This window comes from Ambystoma mexicanum, chromosome 9, assembly GCF_040938575.1.
Source record: "Ambystoma mexicanum isolate Mex_15411 chromosome 9, UKY_AmexF1_1, whole genome shotgun sequence".
NCBI classification, from domain to species: domain Eukaryota; kingdom Metazoa; phylum Chordata; class Amphibia; order Caudata; family Ambystomatidae; genus Ambystoma; species Ambystoma mexicanum.
Genome location: NC_090931.1, coordinates 1,549,070,377 through 1,549,097,293, shown reverse-complemented (window position 1 = coordinate 1,549,097,293; position 26,917 = coordinate 1,549,070,377). Strand labels below are relative to the sequence as shown.

Below are 26,917 nucleotides of genomic sequence, written 5' to 3'. Positions count from 1 at the left end.
ACGAACAGGTCTTCACAAAAAACCGAACAGGTTCAACGAACCGAGAAGAAAACAGCAAACTCCAAAGAGTCGAGGCGTACCGAGAACCACGAAGCGAACACGTTCGTGGAAAAAACAGAACTGAGGCTATGGGCGTCGTGCATCCTACTTATCACATCGGGTGACGTCGGCCATCGGAGGAGGTCCTCGGGGATGGAGCATCGACGTCATCGACGCAAGACGCAGAAGATTTTCCGAAGCAGCACAGCTGTGGACATTACCTGTCATAGATATGGAATACATCTGAGGACCCAATCCCCTCGAAACCTTCATACTTGAATATAACTGGCGACGAGCTGGTCTTTGATGAGGACCCAGGAGAACCCAGATTCAGGTACCTGAGTGTGAAAGAAAGGAGAAACGAGACTGCTGCAGGGGGTGCAGGAAGAAGTGTCAGTTTAATAAAGATGGAAAAGGGGACCCACTGCGAACCCTGATTATGTCCCACCACCCAGGGGCAGATAATGGGACACAGCAGGCAGTGGTGCTAGAAAGCTCATTGCAGGAGCACACATCCAGGGAGTTTGGGAGGACGCAGGGTGCAGGGAGGCACCAGGGAGCAATTTGTGAGAGTTATGTAGCTCTTGTCCCTGATTAGATGGGATGGACAACCACCCAGACCAATCTCTCAGAGGTTACCCCCTCAAGCGTAACTGTGACATATTTGGTACAAACAGAGGTGCACCGGAGAAGCACCTCACAGAATTTTTTTTCACTTGCTAAACTGCTGACTTTTAAGGGAAAGTGTCACCTGAGTGAAATGTGTTGGCCAGAGGGCATTTTGGGTTAGCCCCGAGAGTTTACCAACAATGGGTCTGCATAACCGGCTCACGCACCGTGAGTAATGCCATAGGAATACAGCTTAAAAAAAAATGTGTGCAGAAGTCTCACTTGGAAGTGTATTCTGGAGTAACGTATGGCCTGGGACCATTGGGCTGTTGATTTAAGAGGAAGAGGTCACAAACGGAGAGCTCTGCACCCTGGAATCATGACGTCACTGTGGATGGTGACAGTGTTGGCGAAGTACAGAATCCGTACTTCGTCATCCAGAATGAAAATGACGAATGAAACGAATGGTTGGTCTGGTTGGGACAGCAGAAAGGGCAAGGAATGGATGCAACATAAATTACATCCTCTCCTCTAGTTAACTGGTCTTGGTCCGAGGAACTGACTACCCTGGCCTCGTGCTGTGTTTGGGCCTTGTCAAGATCGAATGGTTGGTCTGGTTGGGTGCACATTTGAGGTAGAATGTGTAAGATAATCTTGTGAGGCTTTGCAGAATGTTTAGAATGCACAAACTACCAACCTGGACTTTTTAAAACATGGTGTGTAATGTTTTATGTTGAAATGGGAAGCACTATGGGAAGTGGATGGAGACCATTCATTTTGATGTTTTGTTTACAGGTAGTCTGTTTTGTTTTCTGTATAATTTTGCAGATGTATCATTCTCACACCAGAGTGTGTAATGGAGTATCCAGTGGAAACAGGTGACTTCAGCGCTTGCTGAATGGTGTGAGGTTGTTGTGGAGGCATAGTTTGCACGGTTGATATGTGCTTTTTGTGCATGGCATAGTGCGACCAGTAGGAAAAGGCCATGCATGTGGTTTGCTGATCGAGAATGGCTCCATTTGTGCTTCCTTTATCCAGTGGAGAAGGCTGTCACTGGGTGGAGGCCTTCTCTGAAGTTTGATTTCACACGTAGATGGGGTTGTATATTCCTGTGTGAATGCAAAAGGTTGATGGTTTGTTGTTTTGAGCCCCATCTAGGATTGTTTCATTTCTTTTCATTTCTTGTATTTTGTCATTTTTTGGAATCATCGTGGATCCCCTTTCAGATGATTTTTGAGTACTTGGGACCTCTTTCACCTCTTTGTGCCGGTGCCAAGCTGGTCTGGTTGTGGGCAGTGTTCTCAGTAGAGTGTGACGTAGGAGGCACAGTGTGTCTGGCCAATACTCTGGGATTCTGGTTTGTTTGGGCATTTGTTGACCAGGCTGATTCTTGCTGTGCAGGTCAGTTGCCGGAATGTGTGAGTGCTGAGTGTGTGTCGGGTGGATGTGGTTTTTTGCAATGTTGGTGTAGTGCCGCTACCTGTGTGTTAGTTACGCATGCTTGGTCAGCCATCCTCCTGCCGGCTAAGCAGATGTGCATGTGTCAGGTGTGCAGGTGTATGGTGCCTGTGCTGTGCTGTCTGGTTGTAAAGTGTGCCTTCTGTGGCGGAACGGAAGGAGGTCTGCTATGACTGGTTTTCCTTGCTTTGTCCCTGTCCCCTGAATGCATGGTGTGTGAATCCATGGTGTGATGTCATGAATGGAATGCTAGGAGAGTGACTGGAATATTTGAGGCTGAATGAGATTCCGCTCAGGGCAGTTGGCAGATGTAGCCTAGGTGGTGGGAGCCCGTGGGCTCCCCTCTGTACTTCCCTTCTCCTGATGTACCTGATGACAGCTGATGAACCCTAGAACATGAGTAAAGTATCCTGAATATTCAACCTGCGGCCTACTTGAGTATCCTTTGAGTTTCCTTTATACTTGAATGTAACAACCGGGAACGTTTCAAGACACCGGTGAGTCTGCCCAGAGCCATTGCGGACCCCAGGGCGTTCCGAGAGGCGTGTAAGCAAATAAGAACATTTGAATACCGACCAAGAAAAGTACATAGACAGAACTTGAACAAGTCCTCATGTATGAGATGTCAATATGGGGAAAGTTGGAGCAAGTGTTACCATAAGCAAATAAATACTAATGAACATTTTAAAAGGCAGAACTTGAACAAGTCCCCATATATGTGATGTCATTGTGGGGAAAGTTAGAACAAATAGAATCTCAAGCCTAAGTGAAGTGATACAACTGTGCTATACTAAAGGACAGTGAAACCAAGAGGAAGACCTAGTGAAAGGAAGACATCAGGCCATGAGCAATTGGTGAGAGACACCTGGCAGAGAAGTATACTAGTGGATCTGCAAGACCCCAGAAAGGGATTCCTGACAGATAAGTATACCAGTGGATCTCCAAGACCCCAAAAAGGGATTCCTGGCAGGGGAGTATACCAGGGGATCGGCAAGATCCCAGAAAGGGATTCCTGGCAGGGGAGTATACCAGGGGATCTGCAAGACCCCAGAAAGGGATTCCTGGTAGAAAGTAAACCAGTGGATCTGCAAGACCCCAGAAAGAGATTCCTGGTAGGGGAGTACACAGGTGGATTTGCAAGACCCCAGAAAGGGATTCCTGGTAGATAAGTATACAAGGGGATCTGCAAGACCCCAGAAAGGGATTCCTGGCAGGGGAGTATACCAGGGGATCGGCAAGATCCCAGAAAGGGATTCCTGGCACAGAAGTATACTGGTGGATCTGCAAGACCCCAGAAAGGGATTCCTGGCAGGGGAGTATACCAGGAGATCTGAAAAAACTACTAAAGGAATTCATGGCAGTGGAGTATACCAGGGGATCTGCAAGACCCCAGATAGGGATATATGGCAGGCGAGTATACCAGGGGATCTGAAAGACCTACTAAAGGAATTCCTGGCAGAGGAGTATACCAGTGGATCTGAAAAACCTACTAAAGGAATTCTTGGCACAGGAGTATACCAGGAGATCTGCAAGACACCAGAAAGGGATTCCTGGCAGGGGAGTATACCTAGGGATCTACAAGACCCCAGAAAGTGATTCCTGGCAGGAGAGTATACCTGGGGATCTGCAAGACCCCAGAAAGTGATTCCTGGCAGGGGAGTATACCAGTGGATCTGAAAAACCTACTAAAGGAATTCCTGGCAGAGGAATATATCAGAGGATCTGCAGGACCCCTGAAAGGGATTCCTGACAGGGGAATATACCAGGAGATCTGAAAAACCTACTAAAGGAATTCTTGGCAGGGGAGTATACCAGGGGATCTGCAAGACCCCAGAAAGGAATTCCTGGCAGGGGAGTATACACGGGAATCGGCAAGACCCCAGAAAGTGATTCCTGGCAGGGAATATACCAGTGGATCGGAAAAAATTACTAAAGGAATTCCTGCCAGAAGGGTATACAAGGGGATCTGCAAGATCCCTGTTAGGGAGAATTCGCTCTTTAGGCTGAATTTCCTAACCTAGTGAGTCCCCCAGCAGCTTTGCTGGATTTCTGGAGTTTGTATTTTCCTCCTGCCAAGAGTGAGACTCTTTTTCTCCCACTCTTGGACATGATTTATGGTATTCCTTTGACTGATAATTTGTTTTATGGGCTATGGGGTTCTTTACTCCATAGAGTGTCATGTGTTTTTCCTATGTGTGTTACACAGCACCCTTGGTGCAGTAACACAGGGGTGTCATAGTGACACCCCACCATTGACTCCATACCCTGGGACTGACTACTGTCTCCCAGGGCATGTAAAGTCACCATTGGCTTTACTAGTCCCAAATTATTAACAGAAACCAGTACAAACCATCATATTGTGGACATACTGGTCGGGGCAATTCAATTGCCCCGGGGTCTGTTAGTCGAGGGGGCACATCTCCGTCCCCCCTGATCGAGTTTTGGCTGGTGGCAGTGGAAACTACTTTTTATATTCGACCGCGAATATTTCCCTATGGGATTTTCCCATTGTTCGAGGCTACCAACGTTAATTATTTAATTCTTATAGCCTCGAACATACCGCCGGTTTATTTAATTAATATTAATTCGCCGGTTGGTATTTTTTGCCAAGACTCGATTTTAAAATGGCATCTGTGTTCTCTTCTGTGACTCCAACCCAAGTCGAGCCCTTTGCTCCACTTTTTGGCGGGCTTCTCCACAGAAGCCTCCAAAAGTGGTGCCACTCTGTCTGGGTACCACAGGGGGTGTGGGAGAGGGTTTAGGCACCCTGGACTGAGTTACCTTGGTAACTCAAGTCGCACTCTTGTGTGACTGGCCCAAGTGGTGAACCAGCCGGCTCACCACTTAGCATGTTTGATTGACAGCTAGGCTGAGGGAATGGGGGCATGCTGCATAAAAGCAGGGCTTTGGGGACTGGAACTTCAGAAGTTGCCACAGGACCTGAGAATCCGACGAGGGAGAAGCTGAGCCGAACTACCACGACGACACCACCGGTGGAGCCCTGCAGAACCGACTCACCACTTCCCGACGACAGAGAAGATCTCCCGGCTGGAGAGGCTTCTTCCCCTGACTGGTGGGCACAACCAGTTTATCTTTCTTTCTTCGCACCCCAGCCCGGTTTGTGGTCGAACTGCCCGTGCCAAGCACCCCGGCAGCCGGATAGCCACTCACCACTGAACCGCGAATCAACAGACCGCTCCTTGTACCTGAGAAACTCCGCGGCTGGTTTCTTCCCTGGCAGTGCGACCGACGCCTGTCTTCCTCCACGACGAGATCCTCTCTTCCCACTGACGAAGCACTGACTTGCATCCGCTGCCAGGAACAACTGCCTCCGCTGGAGCTTTCTCACCACTTTAAGGTACCGTGTCCGCCAGGCCTCCCTTTCTAAAGATTGCAACAAGGTAATAATAACTCCTTAACCTTCTGGACTGGGCTGGCCGCCTCAACCCTCTAACTGGTCCCTTTTCTTTGATCCAAATCCTTTTCGAACCATTACAAGACTTTGGTGCACTGCAACCGTGTGACGTTGGACACATTTCGTTTCTATCCTCTTAAAGCGGATCCAGCCTACTGACTCTGAATTCACGGTTTTACTTTGCCTTCCCCTCTTGTTCTGTTCTTGTAAAAGTGTTGGGATCTGTTTCAATTTGTTCTCTGCTTTTCTCTCCCTTTTAGAGTGCCATCTACGTTAAGCGCTCACCGCTGTCTGAAAATAAGTGGGGCTTTACTAATATTTGTCTAATATTCTTTTAAGGGAGTGTATATCTTTTAGTGACCGTGTTTGTGAATTGCTTACTATTAGTGCCTGTGTGTTTTTCTAGATGTGGTTTTAAATAAATAATTATATCTCTTTTACACCAAGCCCTGGTCAGTGTTTACTTGTTCTATTGTGTTCTCTTGACCTATTGTGAATACTCTGTATGCTGCCTAACTCTTCTTGAGGGAAGTCTGATTGCTCAGCCACAGCTACCAAGTGAATCTGTGTGGTACAGACTGCTACCAAGTGGGTTTACTGCCAAACACCTATAGTCCTAAATCTTATGCAGTGGTCCCAGAGGGAACTGCACAGGTTTCTGCCTAACACTGGTGTACAGCGGTGGGATTTGTATTGAGTATACACTTTAGAGTGCTTTTTGAACACTTTAGGACAACTAACCACAGAGCTTAGCACTAAAAAGCTGATTTCTAACTATGTCTGCTATGGAGAGTTATACCCGAGAATCATTGTCTGCCAAAACTGCTGATTGCTTAAAAGTATTGTGTAGACATAAGAATCTGTCTGAGAAGGGCAAGAAAATGGAACTTATAGAAATATTGTTAGAAAACCAAAGTCTGGGTGGTAAAGAGGAATCTACCCCCCAGCAAATGTAGAAAACAGTGATGGTATTGATCTGAATCAAAGTCTTGAAAATGAGTCAGAAGAGGAAAGTGAACCTAATGAAGTTAGCCACTCTGAGCCTCTGTCTGCCTTACCTACTGTACCTACTGGGCCTACACCATGTCCCACATGTAACCCTGCTTATTTTGAACTTGAAAAAATGAAGCTTGAATTAGAGTACAAACGTTTTTTTAGCTCAATCTGAAAGAAACCAAGAGCTAGAGTTCAGAAGAATGAATGCCCAGGCTGAGCAGAAGCAAGCTGAATTAAGAGTCAGAGAAATAGAGCTTAATCATGAATTAGAAATGAAAAAGTTGTCTGTGGAAAATGCTTCTCTCTTCTCTGGTTCTTCTAGGAGTTCCAGTCCCAAAAGACCCCGGATGCCTAAGGAATTAGTGGGTATGTATGAACCTAGATTGGATGTGTTGGATTGGTTGAAAATGTTTGAGTATAATCATGGGCTCCAGGACATCACAGGGAATGAGTTACTTCCCTGGTTGTTCTCTAGGCTTCCCCCTGTTGCAACTGATGAGTTGGGGGAGGTGGATAAGAAGGATTATGACTGTGTGAAACTAGCTTTGATAGCTAGATTTGGGAAGACCCCTTCCCAGTACCTTAAGAGGTTTAGGACCCTCAAAAAGCATGATGGTACCCCTTGGGCTACCTGGGTGAGTGAAAGTTTGAAAAACCTAGAGGGACGGATTAAGGGTTACAGAGTTAACACTTATGAAGGAATGAAGAATCTTGTAATGTTGGATTCAATGTATGATGCCTGCTCTCCTGAGCTCAGACAGCACTTGGCTGATTCAAAGGAACTAGATTCCAGGAAGTTCGCTAAGGCTGCTGACTTGTGGGTTGCCAACAGGGCCACTCACAGGGATTCTGGGGCTACTCAGAAAAAGGATGAGGGAAAACAGCCAAAAAAGGACTCCAAAGAGAATTCTAATAATTCCAATTCCAAAGAGGGCCCCAAACAGAACCAAAAGGGTAAGCCACCAGGGAAACCAAATCAGGCTAGTGTACCTCCTGGTGCCAAACCAGAAGGAGGTCAGAACAAACCACCATTCCAGAAAGCATTTGGTAAATGCTTTGTTTGTGGCTCTACTGACCATGTGAAAGGAGATCCCAGATGTAAGGGTAAACCTTCAGGGGTCCAGCTTGTCTCCTTAGCCTTTTCTCCAGAGGTCGTAGTCCAAATGGCAAGTGGAAACTTTCTATTACTGGCTGATGAACCCATTGGAGTCTCAGCTAGTGTTTCTTTAGTGTCTCTGGGTCTGTGGGAACAACAGAACTTAGATGTCTATAATTCTATCCCAGATAATACTAAAGAGTATTATAAGGACAGTGTCCAGGTGAATGGTCAGGAGACTCCTGCCATTAGGGACACTGGGGCCAGCATAACTGTGGTGGACAAATCGTTTTTTCAGGCCGAGGATGTTGCTAAGGCACCCAAACGCCTCACCAAGTTAGCTGGAGGGCCTGTGCAGATGCTTCCCCAATTACCAGTACTCATCCAGTGTAATGACATGATTGTGAAGATACCTGTCAGCATACAAAGTGAGGTGCCAGGAAGGGTTCTGCTGGGTAACGACTTGAAAACTCTTGGAGTAGTGTCACATACCCCCAGATCTCCTAGTAAAAGGATACAGGAGCTCACCAGTCCTGCAAGCGAGAGAACCATGAGAGGTACTCCCAAGGAGATGATGAAGAAAGATCACTCCTGCTCCACTGGAGATGTCAGCTGCTGTCTCTAAGAAAATAGAAGAAAAAGGGAAACCTAAAACTTCTAAAAACAATCTCACAGCCAGCACTCCAGTGCAGCCAACCAGCACTTCCCCTAGGTTGTCCAAAGTTACACCAGTAACTCCCCCTCCAGCTGAGGCTTGAGAGGGTGGTACAACCCTGTGTGGTTGAACTAGACTCTGAAGAAGAGCTAGTGGATGGCCAGGAACTCATTGGAGATCTGGATCCTGTTGACCATCCTGAGCTGCAGTCTTTACTGGCAGAAGGTGGACCCAACAGGGCAGACCTCACTAAGGGACAGAGAGAATGTCCAACTCTGGAAGGTCTTTGCCACCAGGCAGATGCTCAGGCTGAAGGGCAAGAGCCTGGGAAATATGGGTTACACTGGGAAGATGGCCTCTTCTACAGTGAACCAACCGAGTCTGCGCCTGGGGACAACAAACAACTTGTAGTAGCCCAAGAGAACAGACCACAGTTCTTGCAGTTACCCCATGAGATTCCTTTGGCTGGTCACTTGAGTTTCAAGAAGACTAAGGAAAGGCTCTCACTCTACTTTTATTGGCCAAAGATAGGGGCCGAAGTAGATAAATACTGCAGGAGCTGCCACACCTGCCAGACTTCTGGTAAGGTTGGCTCCAAGAATGTGGCACCTTTAGTGCCTCTGCCAGTTGTGGGAGTCCCATTTGAGAGAGTAGGGATTGACATTGTTGGTCCCCTTGATCCTCCAACTTCCTCAGGCAACAGGTTTATACTTGTTGTAGTAGACCATGCTACTAGATACCCTGAGGCAATTCCTATGAGGACTGTTACAGCTCCGGCTGTGGCTAAGGCCCTCCTTAGTATTTTTACCAGGGTTGGGTTTCCTAAGGAAGTAATCTCTGACAGGGGGTCAAATTTTATGTCCCACTACATGAAAGCCATGTGGAAAACCTGCGGAGTTACTTACAAGTTCTCAACCGCATACCACCCTCAGACAAATGGGATGGTTGAAAGGTTCAACAGAACCATGAAGAGCATGATAGGTGCTTTAGAGGACCCCCTTAAAAGAAAGTGGGACCTTGTACTGCCATGCCTTCTCTTTGCTTATAGAGAAGACCCTCAGGAGGGAGTAGGTTATTCTCCCTTTGAACTTCTCTATGGTCATCCGGTCAGAGGTCCATTGGCCCTGATCAAGGAGGGGTTGGAGAGTGCTCCTTCCCCCAAGCCAGTCAGAGTGACTGACTATGTGATAGGTCTCCGGAGGAGAATGTCACAAATGATGGCAGAAGCAAGTGATAACTTGAAAGCTGGACAAGCATTGGTCAAGCACTGGCATGACCAAAAGGCTAACATGGTTGAGTTTACTCAAGACCAGCTAGTTCTCGTTATGATTCCAACAAGGCAAAGGGCCTTGCAAGACAAATGGATGGGACCCTTCAATGTTGTGGGTAAACTTGGAGAGGTCAACTATCTGGTGGACTTGGGCAACCCCAAGGAGGCTCCAACAGTCTTCCACACCAACAGACTAAAAGCGTATGTCTCCAGACCTGATGTAGGAGCTTTGCTTCTAGCATCATCAGAGGAAGAAGAAGAGAGTGAAGCTCTTCCGGATCTCCTCAGAGGCTTACCTTTAGACGAAAAGATTGAAGTAGTAAATCTCTCTACAAATCTGACACCTGAGCAACAGGAAGAGTGCAAATCTATGTTGATTCAGTTTGCCTCTCTGTTCTCCCTTTCACCAGGCTTGACCCCTTGGGGACAGCATGACATAATCACTGGTGACTGTCTGCCAGTCAAAAGCAGAGGATATCGAATGTCAGAAAATGTAAGAACCCACATCAAAGGTGAGGTCAACATGATGCTTGATCCCGGGGTAATAGAGCCCTCTACTAGTCCATGGTCTAGCCCAGTTGTGTTAGTACCAAAGGCAGGATCTAAAGAACTTAGATTCCGTGTGGATTACAGAGCTCTTAATGCAGTCACCAAGACTGATGCCCACCCTTTGCCAGGGACAGATGAGTTGGTGGATAGACTTGGTGCAGCCAAGTTCCTCAGCACATTTGACTTGACGTCAGGCTATTGGCAAATAGCCCTGACAGACCATGCCAAGGAGAAAACTGCATTTTCTACCCCAGTTGGCTTATACCAGTTTAAGGTTATGACTTTTGGATTGAAAAATGCACCTGCTACGTTTCAAAGGATGGTAAAGCAGGTTCTGAATGGGATGGAGGACTTCTGCATGGCATACTTGGTTGACATAGCAGTGTTCAGCAATTCCTGGGAGGAACATGTGGACGACCTGAGATATGTTTTGCAGGCTCTTGGAAAGGCCAATCTAACCATAAAGGCAAGTAAATGCCAGATTGGACAGAGTAAAGTGGTCTACCTTGGACATGAGGTAGGAGGTGGAGAAATAAGGCCTTTGCCCAGTAAGATTGAAGCTGTGCAAAATTGGACAACACCTACTACTCAAACCCAGGTGAGAGCCTTCTTAGGTCTCACTGGTATTACAGGAATTTCATTGAGAACTATGGGTCCATAGCTTATCCACTGAATGTCATCTCCTCTCCTAAATTCCCTAAAAAGGTTAGGTGGAATGAGGAATGCAATCAGGCCTTTGAAACCCTGACAAAGGCTCTTTGCCAAGCCCCCGTACTCAGAGCTCCTGACTATCACAAAACTTTCGTTGTGCAAACAGATGCTTCAAATGTAGGAATAGGTGCAGTCCTCAGTCAACTGGATGGGAAAGGTAGGGAGCACCCCATTTGCTTCATCAGTAGAAAACTGAAGGATCCTGAAACAAGGTGGGCAACCATTGAACAAGAGTGTTTTGCTATTGTGTGGTCTCTGAAGAAGTTTAGGCCATACTTGTATGGTTCTACTTTTGTCATTCAGACTGACCACCAACCCTTGAGATGGTTAATGCAAATGAAAGGGGAAAACCCAAAACTATTGAGATGGTCAATCTGCCTGCAAGGGTTCGATTTCACCATTGAGCACAGGTCAGTGTTTCACCACCAAAATGCTGATGGTCTCTCTAGGATGTATGTCATCGACCAGAGGTATGAGATTCATCCAGGAGTGGATTAGATCCTCCTGTCCCTTAGTCTGGGGGGGGGGTGAGTGTTAGGGAGAATTCTCTCTTTAGGCTGAATTTCCTAACCTAGTGAGTCCCCCAGCAGCTTTGCTGGATTTCTGGAGTTTGTTTTTTCCTCCTGCCAAGAGTGAGACTCTTTTTCTCCCACTCTTGGACATGATTTATGGTATTCCTTTGACTGGTAATGTGTTTTATGGGCTATGGGGTTCTTTACTCCATAGGGTCTCATGTGTTTTTCCTATGTGTGTTACACAGCACCCTCCGTGCAGTAACACAGGGGTGTCATAGTGACACCCCACCATAGACTCCATACCCTGGAACTGACTACTGTCTCCCAGGGCATGTAAAGTCACCATTGGCTTTACTAGTCCCAAATTATTAACAGAAACCAGTACAAACCATCATATTGTGGACGTACTGGTCGGGGCAATTTGATTGCCCCGGGGTCTGTTAGTCGAGGGGGCACATCTCCGTCCCCCTTGATCGGGTTTTGGCTGGTGGCAGTGGAAACTACTTTTTATATTCGACCACAAATATGTCCCTATGGGATTTTCCCATTGTTCGAGACTACCAACTTTAATTATTTAATTCTCATAGCCTCGAACATAGCGCCGGTTTATTTAATTAATATTAATTCGCCGGTTGGTATTTTTTGCCAAGACTCGATTCTAAAATGGCGTTTGTGTTCTCTTCTGTGACTCCAACCCAAGTCGAGCCCTTTGTTCCTCTTTTTGGCGGGCTTCTCCACAGAAGCCTCCAAAAGTGGTGCCACTCTGTCTGGGTACCACAGGGGGTGTGGGAGAGGGTTTAGGCACCCTGGACTGAGTTACCTTGGTAACTCAAGTCGCACTCTTGTGTGATTGGCCCAAGTGGTGAGCCGGCCGGCTCACCACTTAGTATGTTTGATTGACAGCTAGGCTGAGTGAATGGGGGTATGCTGCATAAAAGCAGGGCTTTGGGGACTGGAACTTCAGAAGTCGCCACAGGACCTGAGAATCTGACGAGGGAGAAGCTGAGCCGACCTACCACGATGACACCACCGGTGGAGCCCTGCAGAACCGACTCACCACTTCCTGACGACAGAGAAGATCTCCCGGCTGGAGAGGCTTCTTCCCCTGACTGGTGGGCACAACCAGTTTACCTTTCTTTCTTCGCACCCCAGCCCGGTTTGTGGTCAAACTGCCCATGCCAAGCACCCCGGCAGCCGGATAGCCACTCACCACTGAACCGCGAATCAACAGACCGCTCCTTGTACCTGAGAAACTCCGCGGCTGGTTTCTTCCCTGGCAGTGCAACGGACTCCCGTCTTCCTCCACGACGAGATCCTCTCTTCCTCCGGACGAAGCACCGACTTGCATCCGCTGCCAGGAACAACTGCCCCCGCTGGAGCGTTCTCACCACTTTAAGGTACCATGACCGCCAGGCCTCCCTTTCTAAAGATTGCAACAAGGTAATAATAACTCCTTAACCTTCTTGACTGGGCTGGCCGCCTCGACCCTCTAACTGGTCCCTTTCTTTGATCCAAATCCTTTTTGAACCATTGCAAGACCTTTGTGCACTGCAACCGTGTGGGTCGTTGCACACATTTTGTTTCGATCCTCTTAAAGCGGATCCGACCTACTGACTCTGAATTCACGGTTTTACTTTGCCTTCCCCTCTTGTTCTGTTCTTGTAAAAGTGTTGGGATCTGTTTCAATTTGTTCTCTGCTTTTCTCTCCCTTTTTAAAAACAAATTATGAGAGTGCCATCTACGTTAAGCGCTCACCGCTGTCTGAAAATAAGTGGGGCTTTACTTAAGACTTGTCTAATATTCTTTTAAGGGAGTGTATATCTTTTAGTGACCGTGTTTTTGAATTGCTTACTATTAGTGCCTGTGTGTTTTTCTAGATGTGGTTTTAAATAAGGCGATCTGAAAAATGAATTCCTGGCAGGGGAGCATACCAGGGGATCTGCAAGACCCCAGAAAAGGATATATGGAAGGTGAGTATACCAGGGGATCTGAAAGACCTACTAAAGGAATTCCTGGCAGAGGAGTATACCAGGCGATCTGAAAAACATACTAAAGGAATTCATGGAAGGGGAGTAAACCAGAGGATCTGCAAGACCTAAAAAGTGATTCCTGGCAGGGGAGTATACCAGAGGATCTGCAAGACCCCAGAAAGGGATTCCTGGCAGGGGAGTATACCAGGCGATCTGAAAAACCTACTAAAGGAATTCCTGATAGAGGAGCATACAGGGGATCTGCAAGACCCCAGAAAGGGATTCCTGGCAGGGGAGTATACCAGGCGATCTGCATGACCCCAGAAAGGGATTCCTGGCAGGGGAGTATACCAGGCGATCTGAAATACCTACTAAAGGAATTCATGGCAGGGGAATATACCAGGGGATCTGCAATACCCCAGAAAGGGATTCCTGTCAGGGGAGTATACCTGGTGATCTGAAAAACCTACTAAAGGAATTCCTAGCCGGCGAGTATAGAAGGAGGTTTCCATTAGAAACTGTTGTTTGAAACAGATACTTTTGCATTCATACCTAAATATCCATGGGACGGGAACTGCCCTCTGGATCCAAGGGTCTTTCCTTTGAAATGACTATTATCTACTTGCTGTAATTGTAAACACTTTGTGCCAAACGTAACTCAGAGACATTTCCTTGCACCCTTAGTTGTTCATTTTTAGTGTGAGGGTCAGATGAGTACGTTTTGGACACAAGGACGATTTATATAATTTTGATGACTGATGTTCAGTTTTAGTTTCGTAGGCAGGGAAACCTTATCCAACCCTTTTATTTTAAAAAAGATGTCTCATAATGGAAACTTTGTGTCCGCCTCTCATTTTGGGCCCTTCACATATGGTATCATCTTCATAATTTGGTCTCGTGAGGATAGCTCAGGGACAATGTGCTTGCCTTGGAAGCAAAACGATACGAGCAACACAGGTTCGATCTCCGGGTCTGCGCTTAGAAACCTCTGGGTATTAAGCGCGTTGTAAATAACCTATCGTATCATATCATTAGCTGAGAGCCTTCATTGTTTTTTATTTTATGCATGTTCTTTGGTTGCTCACTCCCCTGTGTGTTATGAGTTGCTACATGATTATTTACCTGATAAAGCTTGTATTACGGAAACCTGGCTATGTGACTATTCTCGTCCTTCTACAGCTCAAGCTCTTCCGGCTAATTATAATATTATTCGCCTTGGCCGCATTTCTTTACACCCTTGCGGTGGCATTGCTATAATCCACCTTTGCTGTGTCCTTTGTTCATAATATGAAGATGGAAGCTCTACTGGTTCCTCTTTCAGTCGCTGCCTCTATTACATGCAATGTTTTAATTATCTATCATCTCCATGTTATGATTCCACCCTTTGCAATGTTTTTTTTAGAACTTGCGGCTGAATTACAGCTCAAATATTCAAAAGTATTGATAGTTGGTGATTTTAATCTCAAGTTTAATAATGAGAACAATCAATCTGTTACCTATTTCCTTTCAGCATTGACTGCCTTAGGCCTTCAACAGCTTGTTCCTGGACCTACATATCAGCTCAGAAACATGCTAGATCATAACCTTTCCTCTAAAGCTCTGGTCACAGTTTTGTCTGCAATGCAGGCTGTTTGGTGAGATCCTTTTATCATCCCTTTATTATTTGGTCTTAATACTCACTCAGGGACCTACGCCAGAGCGGATATGCAGAAACGGAAGTGGCGTTCTGTTTCTACAGCTGATTCTGTAGGTCAGATTAATGCAGGCTTTGCTGATTTGCAATCTTTGAATCTGCTTACATTGGCCCAAGTGTTTACTGCTACTGCTAAGGAGCCCTGGCTCAACAAGGATTTGAAGTTCCTTCGACTAAAGCGTAGACAAGCTGAGAGAAAGTGGAGGAAATCCTACTGTCAGTCTGACACGACATTGCTGCGTCAAGCCACGGTCACCTACCATAAGGCTATTCTAGAAGCTAAATGTAGGTTCTACACTGGCAGAGTGCTGTACTTAGCAGTCCTCTGAGACCTCCATATAAAACTCCTAGTAAAAAAGGAGCACACACCGACCAAGAAACAGCGCTGTTTATTACAGCTGGGCGAGCACAAATCAAAGAGAACAGTAGATTGCAACTGATTGATATGACAGTTCGCTTAACTGTGAGGGAAGTACAACCGGCACCCGTCCGGATGCAATTCCAGCAGATCTATTCAGGGAGGAATTAGAACTGTGGGCCCCCATATTGACTAATTGTTTTAATGCCTACCTTGAGTTGGGGGAATACCCACAGTCATGGAGCAAAGCCATAATGTAACCAATATTTAAAAAGTGTGGCCCTGGAAGTCCACTATCCTATAGGCCAATCTCCTTATTGGATACTTCCTTTAAGATTTCTGCTCGAGCAATCTTGGAGCACTTAGAACACTGGATTGCTGACAGTGAGATCCTCGTAAACATCCAATATGGCTTCCGACCCGTCTGGGGACACGAGATCAAGCCCTTCATTTGCACTTAGCTGGAGCGTCTTCCATTTTTCTGTGGGGTGAACCTCTCTACCTGGCATTCATGGACGCGAGCACAGCCTTTGATAAAGTGGACGGAGCGACGCTGTGGCAGGTGCTCTGGTACATGGGTTGCCCTGCTGGATTCATAAAAGTACTACAGATATTTCATGAGAACTCTTCTGCATGCATTAGATTCAGTGAACAGGGGCAATGCACTGTGTTATTTGCCCCTGTGTTATTTGCCCTGGCTATATCTGGCTCACGTGGATACACATGTTGACTTCCTTAGGACGGGTGGACACCCTCTTCCCGTCCTAGCTTACGCAGATGACACAGTTTTCATTGCCCACACTCCTAACGCCCTACAACACCTAATTGACGCTCACACTGCCTTTATGTTAAATCTTAAATTAGCTGTCAATTCTAAAAAGTCGGCAGCAATGGTCTATTCGAGTAGAGGTGGTAAAGGGTTTAAGCTACGTAAAATGTGGAGCAGTGGCGAAATCATCCATAGGGTAGAAAACTTTGATTATTTAGGTGTAACATTCAGTGAAACTTGGCAGGAGACCGCACACATAGAAAAGCAGAGCTCTAAAATGAGCCTGTCTCGGTTCAGGAGTATGTGTTTAGGCCAGCAGATTAAAATGATTTTGGAAATGTATAGGGCACAAACCAAGGCTGCCACAAACTATGGCACCGCCCTGTGGGGCTTTGAGAAAGTCACCTCTATTGAAACAATAGAAAACCTCTAAACAAACTACAAGGTTTACCTAATTAGGCATCTAACTATGCCGTACACACAGAACTAGGACTCCTGCATATAGGTGTCGAATGGCAAATGGCCCCATTATTACATTGCATGGCACTTTGGTCAAATCCAAAAGCTAATTTAACACATGCAATTATTAACACTGTGTATGCAAGCCTGCCGTGGCATAAAATTCCATGGTTGAATTTCATTGCTAAGTGTGTATTCCAGCTGAACGCACAGTGTTTGCAGTGTCCTCCTGTTCTTTTAACTCCCGTTATTGCGGATAATTGTAAGGAGTAGTTTTGCTCCATTACTTTGACTAATAGAGAATCACTAGGGCTCCAAGTGGAATCTAACAGAAAACACCTGCTTATCTCATGTCTATAGGGAATCCAGCCCTATCTTCTGCATAGTAATAAGCCTATAGATAGATGGGCACTGACTAGGGCGTGCTTCAATTTACTATGGCTGAGGGCGAGAACTAAAAACTAGTCGAGTGTTGAGCAGTCCACGGTCTGCTCGGGGTGGGATTGGCCAGAAGAAGTTCTTTTACATTTTGTTTCATTCTCACCTTCCTATCATGAAAGAGAACCATTGTACCGCTCCTCAAAGATGCCGGCTTTATTCAAGCCGGACCTGCCCGGATATTTCCATTGCGAGCAGAAACCACATCTTTGGCTTGGGGGTGTCTTGAATTTTTGAGAACAGCATGGCACCAGCAGAAGAAGCTGCTTGAGGGTTGATATAGATTTTGTTTTAACCCTAATTCGCTTCCTTTTTAATTTGAATTGTATTGTGCCCTCCTCGGCTGTCAATGTGGGAAAGCCCCGGGTACCTTCGACACAATATGCACCTTTCTTCAGCTTTAATTCCCGGTCTTATGTTTCTTATCCTCGAGGGCTTGTGAAAGTAATGTTTTTATTTTTGTTTTTTTTTATGACTCGCAAGTCTTTACAAAATGATTGAAACAAGTACATTTTATACGTCATCATTTTTCACCAATACATTTCAATCATACAAAAGATACACAAAAACAAATTCATTTCATTTCAAATTAAAAGTAGCGCTTTTCTTCCTCTGAAAGGACAAGGGCAATTCCCTGCTTGCAACCCTTTCTGGTCTCGCCGTCTTTCTCCTCGTATTAAACTGCCATCTCGGAACTGCTGCTTCCTCTTGTGTTTTGCCTCGCTCAGAGTGTGATTTCATGCTCTGCCTTTCATCTAAGTGGGGAAGCGTGATGGAAGTCAGGTGTGTGTGTAATTATCAGTAATTGCCTGACTCTCCCTGTCCCTTGTGTTGGGACATGTCAGGTATACGGCTCTGGTGTTAGTCCATTGTCGCTCACAGTGAACTGTCCAAGAGAACGTGTTCGTTTAGGAAAAGGGGGTGGTGTGAGTTCCTAGCTATCCTACCTGGTAGGATGGGGAAAGGGTGTTACAAGGAACGGAATACTGCGTCTTACCTTCCAGTGTCCCACTTCCACTCCCCGGGGACCCCTCATCCAGGTGATCTTCCCGCACTGGTCCACCCCCAGGAACTGGATCCAAAAGCAATGGCCGTGTCCTGTCCACCTGGATGACAGATCCCCGGCGACCGGGGACCTTCAGGCTTCTCACAACCCCCATGGTGGGGATCCAAAAGTGATGGCCCTTCCCTGGCCACCTGAATGGAAGATCCCGGTGGAGTAGGTGGGAGAATACATTCAGGTTTCTCACAAGCCCTTCGCCTATTCAGTGTGGACTGAATTGCTTTGCATGGGAACCTCGAAAGGAAATCAGTGTTTCCCTGTTCTCGTCCTTTTGATGTTCCACTGAGAAGCAATAGGGTTGCAAGTCCAAAAACCACTGCACCCATGGGTTAGACTCCTTCCTTTGACTGATCCATATGAGGGGGGAGTGATCAGTTTAAATTTACGGCCTAATAAGTAGTACCTAAGATTTAAAATGGCCTACTTTATTGCTAAGGCTTCCAATTTGATTACTGAATAATTATTTTCTCTGTGAAATAGTTTTCGACTGGCAAATAGAATGGGATGTTGCAGGCTGTCATGGTTCTGAAATAATACGGCACCTAACCCAGTCAAGGAAGTGTCAGTCTGTAATATATAGTCCTTAGAAAAGTCTGCTACCTTTAGAATAGGGCTATGACATAATGTTTGTTTGAGGGCCTGACAGCATATTTCACCCTCTTCATCCCATTTAAAGATCTCAAATCCTTTTTAGTTTTAGGTGTATGTGATTCTAAGACCGCTGCAACCTTTTCCTCTTGAGGTTGAACATTGGCATTTTAAATAAGAAAAAACAGGTTTTTAGCGGCCGGCTGGGCCAATTTGCATTTCTTTATATTGGCTGTTAATCCTGCTTTTCTTAATGCTCTTACTACAGTATAAGGATGGGCATCCCAGGTTTTACTGTGGATTACGATGTTGTCAAGGTATGCCCCGCAAAATTTTGAATAAGGTTTGAGAATCTTATCCATCAACCTTTGGAAAGTTGGTGGGGTCCCATGTAACCCGAAGATAAGACCTAAAACTTATATAGACTTAACGGGGTGGCAGCCATTTCTTTATCTAGTCCATGCGGTGGGACTTGCCAAATAACCATTGGTTAAATCTAGGGTGGATAAATAGATGGCACTAGCCAACTGATTGAAAAGATTGTCAATACGCGGCATTGGGTAGGCGTCAAAGGCTGAGATGTTGTTCACCTTTCGGAAGTCTATGCAAAATCTCAAACTTGTATCTGTTTTTTCCACTAGGACAATGGGAGAGGACCAGGGACTGGTAAATGGTTCAATTATGTTGGCCTGGAGCATTTGCTCTACCTCTTTGAGGACAATGATTTTACGGCCCTAAGGTGGTCGATATGGTCTAAGATGTGCTACCTTGCCTGCACGGGTACAGATATGATGATATATTCCTTTCACCCTGCCAGGTTCTTCACAGAAAACATCTGGAAATTGACCCATCAATGCAAGGAGATCCTGTTGTTCAGTGTTAGTAATATCAGAGGGAATTAGAGTGTTATTATTCACTTCTTCCAGTATCCTGCAAGATAACACTGTAGCATTAGACTCAGAGATGTTCTCCTTCCAGTCCTTCAAGTTTACATGGTAGACCTGCGACTTCTGGTGACGGTCTGGTTGGGCGATGTTATAATTACATGGTCCTGTCTAGTCCAATACCTCATATCACCCATATCATTTAGAAATAAGCTTGTTATCTGAGGTAGGGAGAAGCACAGGACTTTTTACCCGATAGAAAATGAACTAAAGGAGACCTTTTTGTCACAAGATGCCTTTTGTTGGTTTTGGGCTCTACCAGGCTGGTCTTAGACTAGGGATCAAACAGCTGTCATATGTTATATTAACCTGCAGGCTGTTTGGGAGAGTGGTATTGGAGCTTCTTCTCTTTCCACCGATGTTTGTCAGAGCAGATCTAAAACATCTCTGGCTTCTTGTCCATAAAGTGATTCGAAGGGTGAGAAACCAGTGGAGGCTTGAAGAGTTTTTCTTATGGCAAACAAGGCCCACAGAATCATCTGATCCCTGTTGGTTCCGTCCTTATCGATTATCTTCCTAGGAATGGTCTTAAAGGTCTTGTTAAACTGTTGGAATAATCTGTCAGTTTTGGAATGATGCACGGACGTCCTCACAGCAGTTATATGAAGTAGCACTTTTACCTCACCCAGGAGCTTACTCATACAGGTGGTACCCTGGTCCACTAGGATTTCTTTAGGGAACCCCACTCGAGAAGAAGGGAAGCAAATGTTTTAGTATCTGCTGGGTGGTATTATTGCACAAGGGAACTGCCTCTGGGTACCGGGTGGCATAATCAAGTCTTGCTAGCACATATTTATTCCCCAATTTAGATTTTTCAAGTGGGCCAATAATATCCATCCCGATTCTCGAGAATGGTACTTCAATGATGGGTAATGGATTTAGAGGGGCTGGTGGTGGTAAGTGAGTGTTGGTACACTCACATATTTCACAGGTCTGAATGAAATTCTTAGTGTCACCATGTATCCATGGGCAGTAGAATTTGCTGGCTAGGTGAGTCTCAGTTTTGGCCTAGCCCAGATGTCCTCCTGTAAGGTATGAGTGTGCGATCTCGAGCACTATCTGTTTGTGACTTTGGGGAACCACTAGTGTTTCTGGTAATCCCTCTGAAGTAAATCCCCCCTGTACAGGAGTCCTTTCTTTAGAAAGAAAAATGCCCCTCTCCCATCCGACCCTCAGACTCAGTTACAACTTGTGGGAGGGCTTTGGCTAGTAAAGGATTGTTTTGCTGGGCAAAGGCCAAATCTGGAAGTATGTCAGAATTTTCTTCAGTGATGGGTGGAGGTTGGGAAGAACTAGGTTGTGCATCGGCCTCGCCAAAGCATAAGGCACCTCTCTCAGTGGTATCTTTCACAGCCTCTTCTTTAGAGGATAAGCAGCATCATCCTCTCAAGTATGCCATGGGCTATTTGATCTCCTGCCTGGTTCTGAAAGGCCTCTTCCCCATGATTATGGAGTAACACCATCACATCCCCTCTAAAATCCAGGTCGATCACCCCTGCCAGGACGTCAATACCAAACTTTAGGAAAGTACTGACTTGGGTGCCAACCTGATGTGAGTTCCAGGAGGTGGTATAAGGACAGGATCAGTAGGGATGAGAAGTCTTTCTTTTGGTGGGATGCTTTCTGACCAGCTACTACAAAAGTCAAGCCTAACAGACCTTTTAGTGGCCACTGTGGGGTTGGAGGCTCTACGGCTTAATGTCTCATATTTTAATGTCCCCCAACCTGTTTCGGTTGAGTTGCATCCCACTCCTGACACCATATGTGAGACAGGCATGGTATCAAGAAAGACACAGACTCAAAAGCAGCAGTTTGAAAAACGTTATTATCAAACTTTGTGGGGTTGGTGTAATGCCTACCTGGCCCTAACTCTAAAGTGGTTGTTCCCTCAACTGATGCTTATAAGGGCCGTCGATGTCCGTAAGTCAAAAACCAAAGTTAGTCTGTGTCAAACCTATGCTTGCCCTCACTCTTAAATCACATGTGATAGGGGGTCTTCTTAAAGGAAAACAGTGGCTCAAAAAGAAATGTAAACCAAAGCTGGTTTCAGGTAGCCTTACCTTCAGGTGTGCTTCTGCCAGTTTAAAAAACAGTACAACTCAAAAGGGTTCAAAGCTGGGCTCCCTGGGCACATCCATTTACCAGGGTTATTTTCTCCCTATCTGGTACTAATCATAGAAAGGTCTCTGGGGTCGATAGTACACACAATGTATGCCTACCGCTGTGCTTCCCCGCAAGGTCTTCTCTCGTGGCGTGACTGCAGTTTGTTTGTGTTCCTGTGTTCTTCCCCCCTAAAGGATACCCAGTTCCCCCTTGCTAACTTTGAGAGGTAATAGTTGTGCCACCCGGTCTGATGCTGAATTAGCACCTTTAATATATAGTGGCAACAGCCCCTATTTAACCTAGTGAGCTGTTTGATCTTGTGTGTTCCCTATTCTCCACATCTACCTCTCAGGGGAGGATTACCCCCTCTTTATGTGACTTTTTACCTCATTTTGTTCACCAAAAAGATTGTCGATAATTGGGGAAAAATCGTACGATCTGGCTTAAATATTGGCAGATATGATTCCACTTCTTCTGCCTCGGTCCACTCCTGTTCCTGAAATCATTTTAAAGTAAAATGGGTTGGGAAAATGCGTCTCTGTCCCTATCCTGAAAAAGAGACTCCCTACCTAAAAAACAAAAACGAAGCATCAGTCTGCATCAGCATGTCAAAAAAAGAAAAGCCGTCCTTTTGTCCCAAACATCCTGTCTTGAGCCTCACACTTTAAACAAAACAACAAAAGGTGCAAGGAAATGTCTTCAACCTAATAACGGCAAAAACTGTTTGTAAATGAAAAAACTGTTCTCCAAGGTGGTTCCCTTCCTCTGGATTCTTAAATGGGATGGCAATGACTCTCCTTGATTTACTATGTTCCTGCAGCAAGTTCTGTAACAGTCTTTATTTAACAGACATTTCTCCTTTGTCCAGCAAACACTGCCCTCCTTTAATATTTCTTCTAGCTTTGCATATCACCTGGTATAATCCCCTGCCAGGACTCTTTATGCAATTCCAAATGCCTGGTATACTCTCCTGCCAGGACTTCTCTTGTGTTTCAATTGCCTGGTATCCTTCCCTTACCAGGACTTCTCTTGCATTTCAATCGCCTGGTATCCGTCCCTTGCCCGGACTTTGATGTGTTACAATTGCCTGGTATCCTGCCCTTGCCAGGAATTTTATATGTTTGATTGCCTAGTATCCTTCCCTTGCCAGGACATCTTATGTGTTGCACAATTCCTCTGTATCTCCAAAAATGCATATACCGTTCTTGGCTCGGTACAGCTCTCCGCCTGTTTGTTAAAACTGTGCCCCACACTTTCATCTCATGCATTCGTATCTTATTGGAATCTTGATCTGTACTTTATCTTTTCTGCATTCAAACAATCTTCTTGTAGTTTCTGTATTAGCAATCCCATAACATTCAAATTGCTGTTGGCGTGGTCGCCGGAACGTCCTGGGGGCTACACTTGCTTTGGGTTGACTCATCGGTTCTCTCCCACGTCTTTAGTCTTGTTTGCGATTCTACGGTGTGGCTCTGCCGCTGGCTTTCCACTCTGGATTGTGCAGACGTCCTTGCAGATTCCTTCGTGGCACTGCAGTCTCATGCCTGCTTTCCCCGAGATCCCAAAAAAGAGTGATATTGCACACCAGGCTGCAACAACACCTTGCAGTAGATTTACCAATGACGTTAATTGCCAACACAGAGCAAGTTGATATGATAAACCCTTTCCAGGTGGACTCCTGACGTTTGTACCATCCAGACATGGCTGATGATGTGCAATATTTCTCACATGGGCAGTCTTGGTTTGGGAATTGGGACCAGTAAGAATGACACTCCTTTATGAGGGGAGGGACCAGCAAGAATGACACTCCTTTATAAGGGGAGGGACCATCAAGAATGACACTCCTTTATAAGGGGAGGGAACAGCAAGAATGACACTCCTTTATGAGGGGAGGGACCAGCAAGAATGACACTCCTTTATAAGAGGAGGGACCATCAAGAATGACACTCCTTTATGAGGGGAGGGACGAGCAAGAATGACACCCCTCTATAAGGGGAGGGACCAGCAAGAATGACACTCCTCTATGAGGGGAGGGACCAGCAAGAATGACACTCCTCTATGAGGGGAGGGACCAGCAAGAATGACACTCCTTTATGAGGGGAGGGGCCAACAAGAATGACACTCCTCTCTGAGGGGAGGGACCAGTAATAATGACACTCCCTTATGAGGGGAGGGACCAACAAGAATGACACTCCTCTATGAGGGGAGGGACCAGCAATAATGACACTCATTTATGAGGGGAGGGACCAGCAAGAATGACACTCATTTATGAGGGGAGGGACCAGCAAGAAGGACATTCCTTTATGCCCTTCTGCCCGATGCAGGAAGAGTCCAAAATTCACTTCTTCCTGATGTGCACTAAGTACTCTATAATGCGGGGGAAACCCTCCTGCCACTATTGCATGAGGATTCAGGCACTGTACTGCCGCACTTCTTTATCTCAAGCAAATAATGGAGCTTTCGTTCACAAAGCTGCTTGAATGCTACATTGAGACAGCTTTAAGACTTAAGAGTGAAGAAAAAAGGCTAAAATGTTGCTTAAATGTTTTGTGGTCAAGGTCTACATTGAATGATGTTCCTATGCACCCCTTTTTATAATGTTTTAAGATTCTATTATTTAATTTATGTATGTACCTTTATTGTATTTCTTACCAAAATAAACTTTACGAAGATATGAACAAAAGAGTAGCACAGATAACATACCTTTGCATAGACCTGAGCTGAGACAGTCTTTCTTTCTCTCTTTAACATCTGTTTCGGGAGGGTGGATTGAGTGTAGTCTTTCCTCTCTCTTTATGCTTAGTGATCCTACTGCAGCCGTAATCTTGTCGCCTGCGGTATAAAAACACATCCATGAATTCAACCCTCTGGACATGAATAAACATCTGATTTTGGAACTACACCGCATGTGTACCCTGCTCCTACTTCTTCTGTGTGTTAGAACAGCTGATGTTCTGAATCAATACCAGGAAGTGACCCTGTCTTCGCACACCCAATAACTGGGCGCTGCAGAGAATTATACCCACCCTCTATCACTCTCCTACACAGTTAATTCATTAATATTTTGACTTGTAAAACGGGCCATCGCTGTGTCTATAAACAACTCGCCCACCAGTCTCAGTCTCCCTGGTTGTCTAGTGTTTCCTCTTCTCTCCTCTGACGTCTTTTCTCTTTCCCTTTCTTTCTGCCTTCATCTCCTTCCTCACCTCCTTCTTTCTTCTTCCTTTCATGTTTGTCTCTTCCTACCTCCTTTCCTCCTTGTCTCTTCCTCTGTCTGCCCTCCCTTTCCTCATCTAACTCCTATCCATATGCCTCTATCCTTTCCCTCTAACTTCCTCTCCCTCCATCCTTCTGCTTTTTTACCCTAATACCCCGATCTGTTGCCTCCTGTTTCACAATCCAACACAAAGCGGTTGTTAGCACTGAGCAAAAGCTAGAATAAATTAAGTGTGAATTACATTGAAAATAAGTTAAGATCAAAATCAAAACAAAGGTCCAAGTGAAGAAAGCATGGACCGGAAGAAAGAATAAAAAAAGAAAATGAAAAGAAAAAGAAACAGCTAGAAAGATGAAAATTAAATACTGCATTAATGCAGTGGAGAATAAAAAGCCAGCCTAACTGAGAGCATTTTTAAGACTTCTTGTGCAGATAAAGGTTCAGAAGTAGCCGGCTCATTCCACACAGAGCCCTGAAGGAGCATCGTGCAGCTGCAGAACCTCATTGGCTTAGTCTTGACCTATTTTGTAGAATATGACTCTGGAATGTGGAAACTGAACCTGACAAATCTTGATGGGAGAGGTGGAGCCGGAGGTACGCCAAGCAAATAAATCATTGTGTACCAGTAAAATAATAGAAGTATATATTTTTCTAAAGTTGAGTCTGATGTCATCACTTAAATTGGTACAAATGGTGTGAAAGTGGGATCAGAAGAATTGTAGACAAAGGCCCGACCCACTCAGAAAAACAGACTGAAGGACATTGAGAATCCAAACCTGCCGCGGGGGAGCATTGATTACGCATACCTAATACTTGCAGTGAAGATGAAGAGACAGCCCAATTACATAGGGCATGTTCCACTTGAAACCTGAATCCAGTACAAATAAAAAGGCATAGACTGTTCTAGGTCTCCATTCATTAAGCTTGAAGTTAGACACCCAAACAAATTGTATAGGAATGGAGGAAATCCTTCAGACGCTCGCCAATTGGCAAATACACTTGCAAGATGTCTTCTGAATCCAGGCCGAGAGACAGCTTTCTGCTTGGTTTTCATTTTTTTTCGAGAGGGTCTCACTAATTTTGAGAGGAGTGAAAAGAATGCTTCAGGGCTGATGGAACACTGCAAGCAATATGGGTTGACATTAACATCAAACTCCTATGTATCTATAAAAGACTGAGCCTGTCAGGAGACACCAGACATCTTGAGATCAAGAAAGCAATACTAAAGTACCTTGGACTGGATTCCGAGACCTATAGGCAACAATTCATAGAGGCCAAACTCTTCTCCAATGAGACGTTAAGAGAAACGGTACATCAGCTAAAACATATTACAAACAAGTGGCTACTTACTATAGAGTCAGGTACAATGTAGAGAGTAATCCTTGCCTACCCCAGTTCATAAATGGGTGGAATAGGGCCCACATTATTCCATGGAAGAATCTACTGAAATAGCTGCTGCATTTAAACAGGTTGAAAGTGGAATAATCTATACTTCTCTCACTGGTGGGAGATTTGACGAAGGCCCCTGCCTCGCAGTGAAGGTGAATGTTGGGGTGACTATGGGGGCTGGAAGCAAACACCCTCAGTACGATGTAGAACCAGAGCGCGATGTGAGAAGGATCTTCTGGTCAGCCCCATCATGGGGCAATCCACCTCAATGGGATAAGATCCCAGGTTGCTGCCATGTCGTCAGGCAAGCAGGTAGATGGTTACCACTTGATAAGAGCAGCTGGGAAATCTGGGAAAAGCTGGGAGACCTGACGGGAAGACTGTCTGCGCTGCCACAAATGGTTCAAATGGATCGGGGCTGGCAGAGGGCAGCTTCTTCGGCAGGGCCAAGCAACAGTGGTCTTACTGATAACATCCAATCCAAGATGGCGACCAGACCATGTGAAGGCTTGGTGAGAGCTTCACACCAGCCCCTCTGATCTGCTGTTGACACAGTAAGACATGCAATAATGTTAGGGAGGAGCATTCTCACGATTTCAAAAACCACCCAGGT

The 26,917-nt window shown here is 45.6% G+C and overlaps 1 pseudogene; it reads right to left on the bottom strand.

Moving 5' to 3' along the window:
- Positions 1 to 24,523, bottom strand: part of LOC138487583 (zinc finger protein 850-like) — a 673,452-nt pseudogene extending 648,929 nt beyond the window's left edge.
- Positions 24,524 to 26,917: the final 2,394 nt, after the last annotated feature.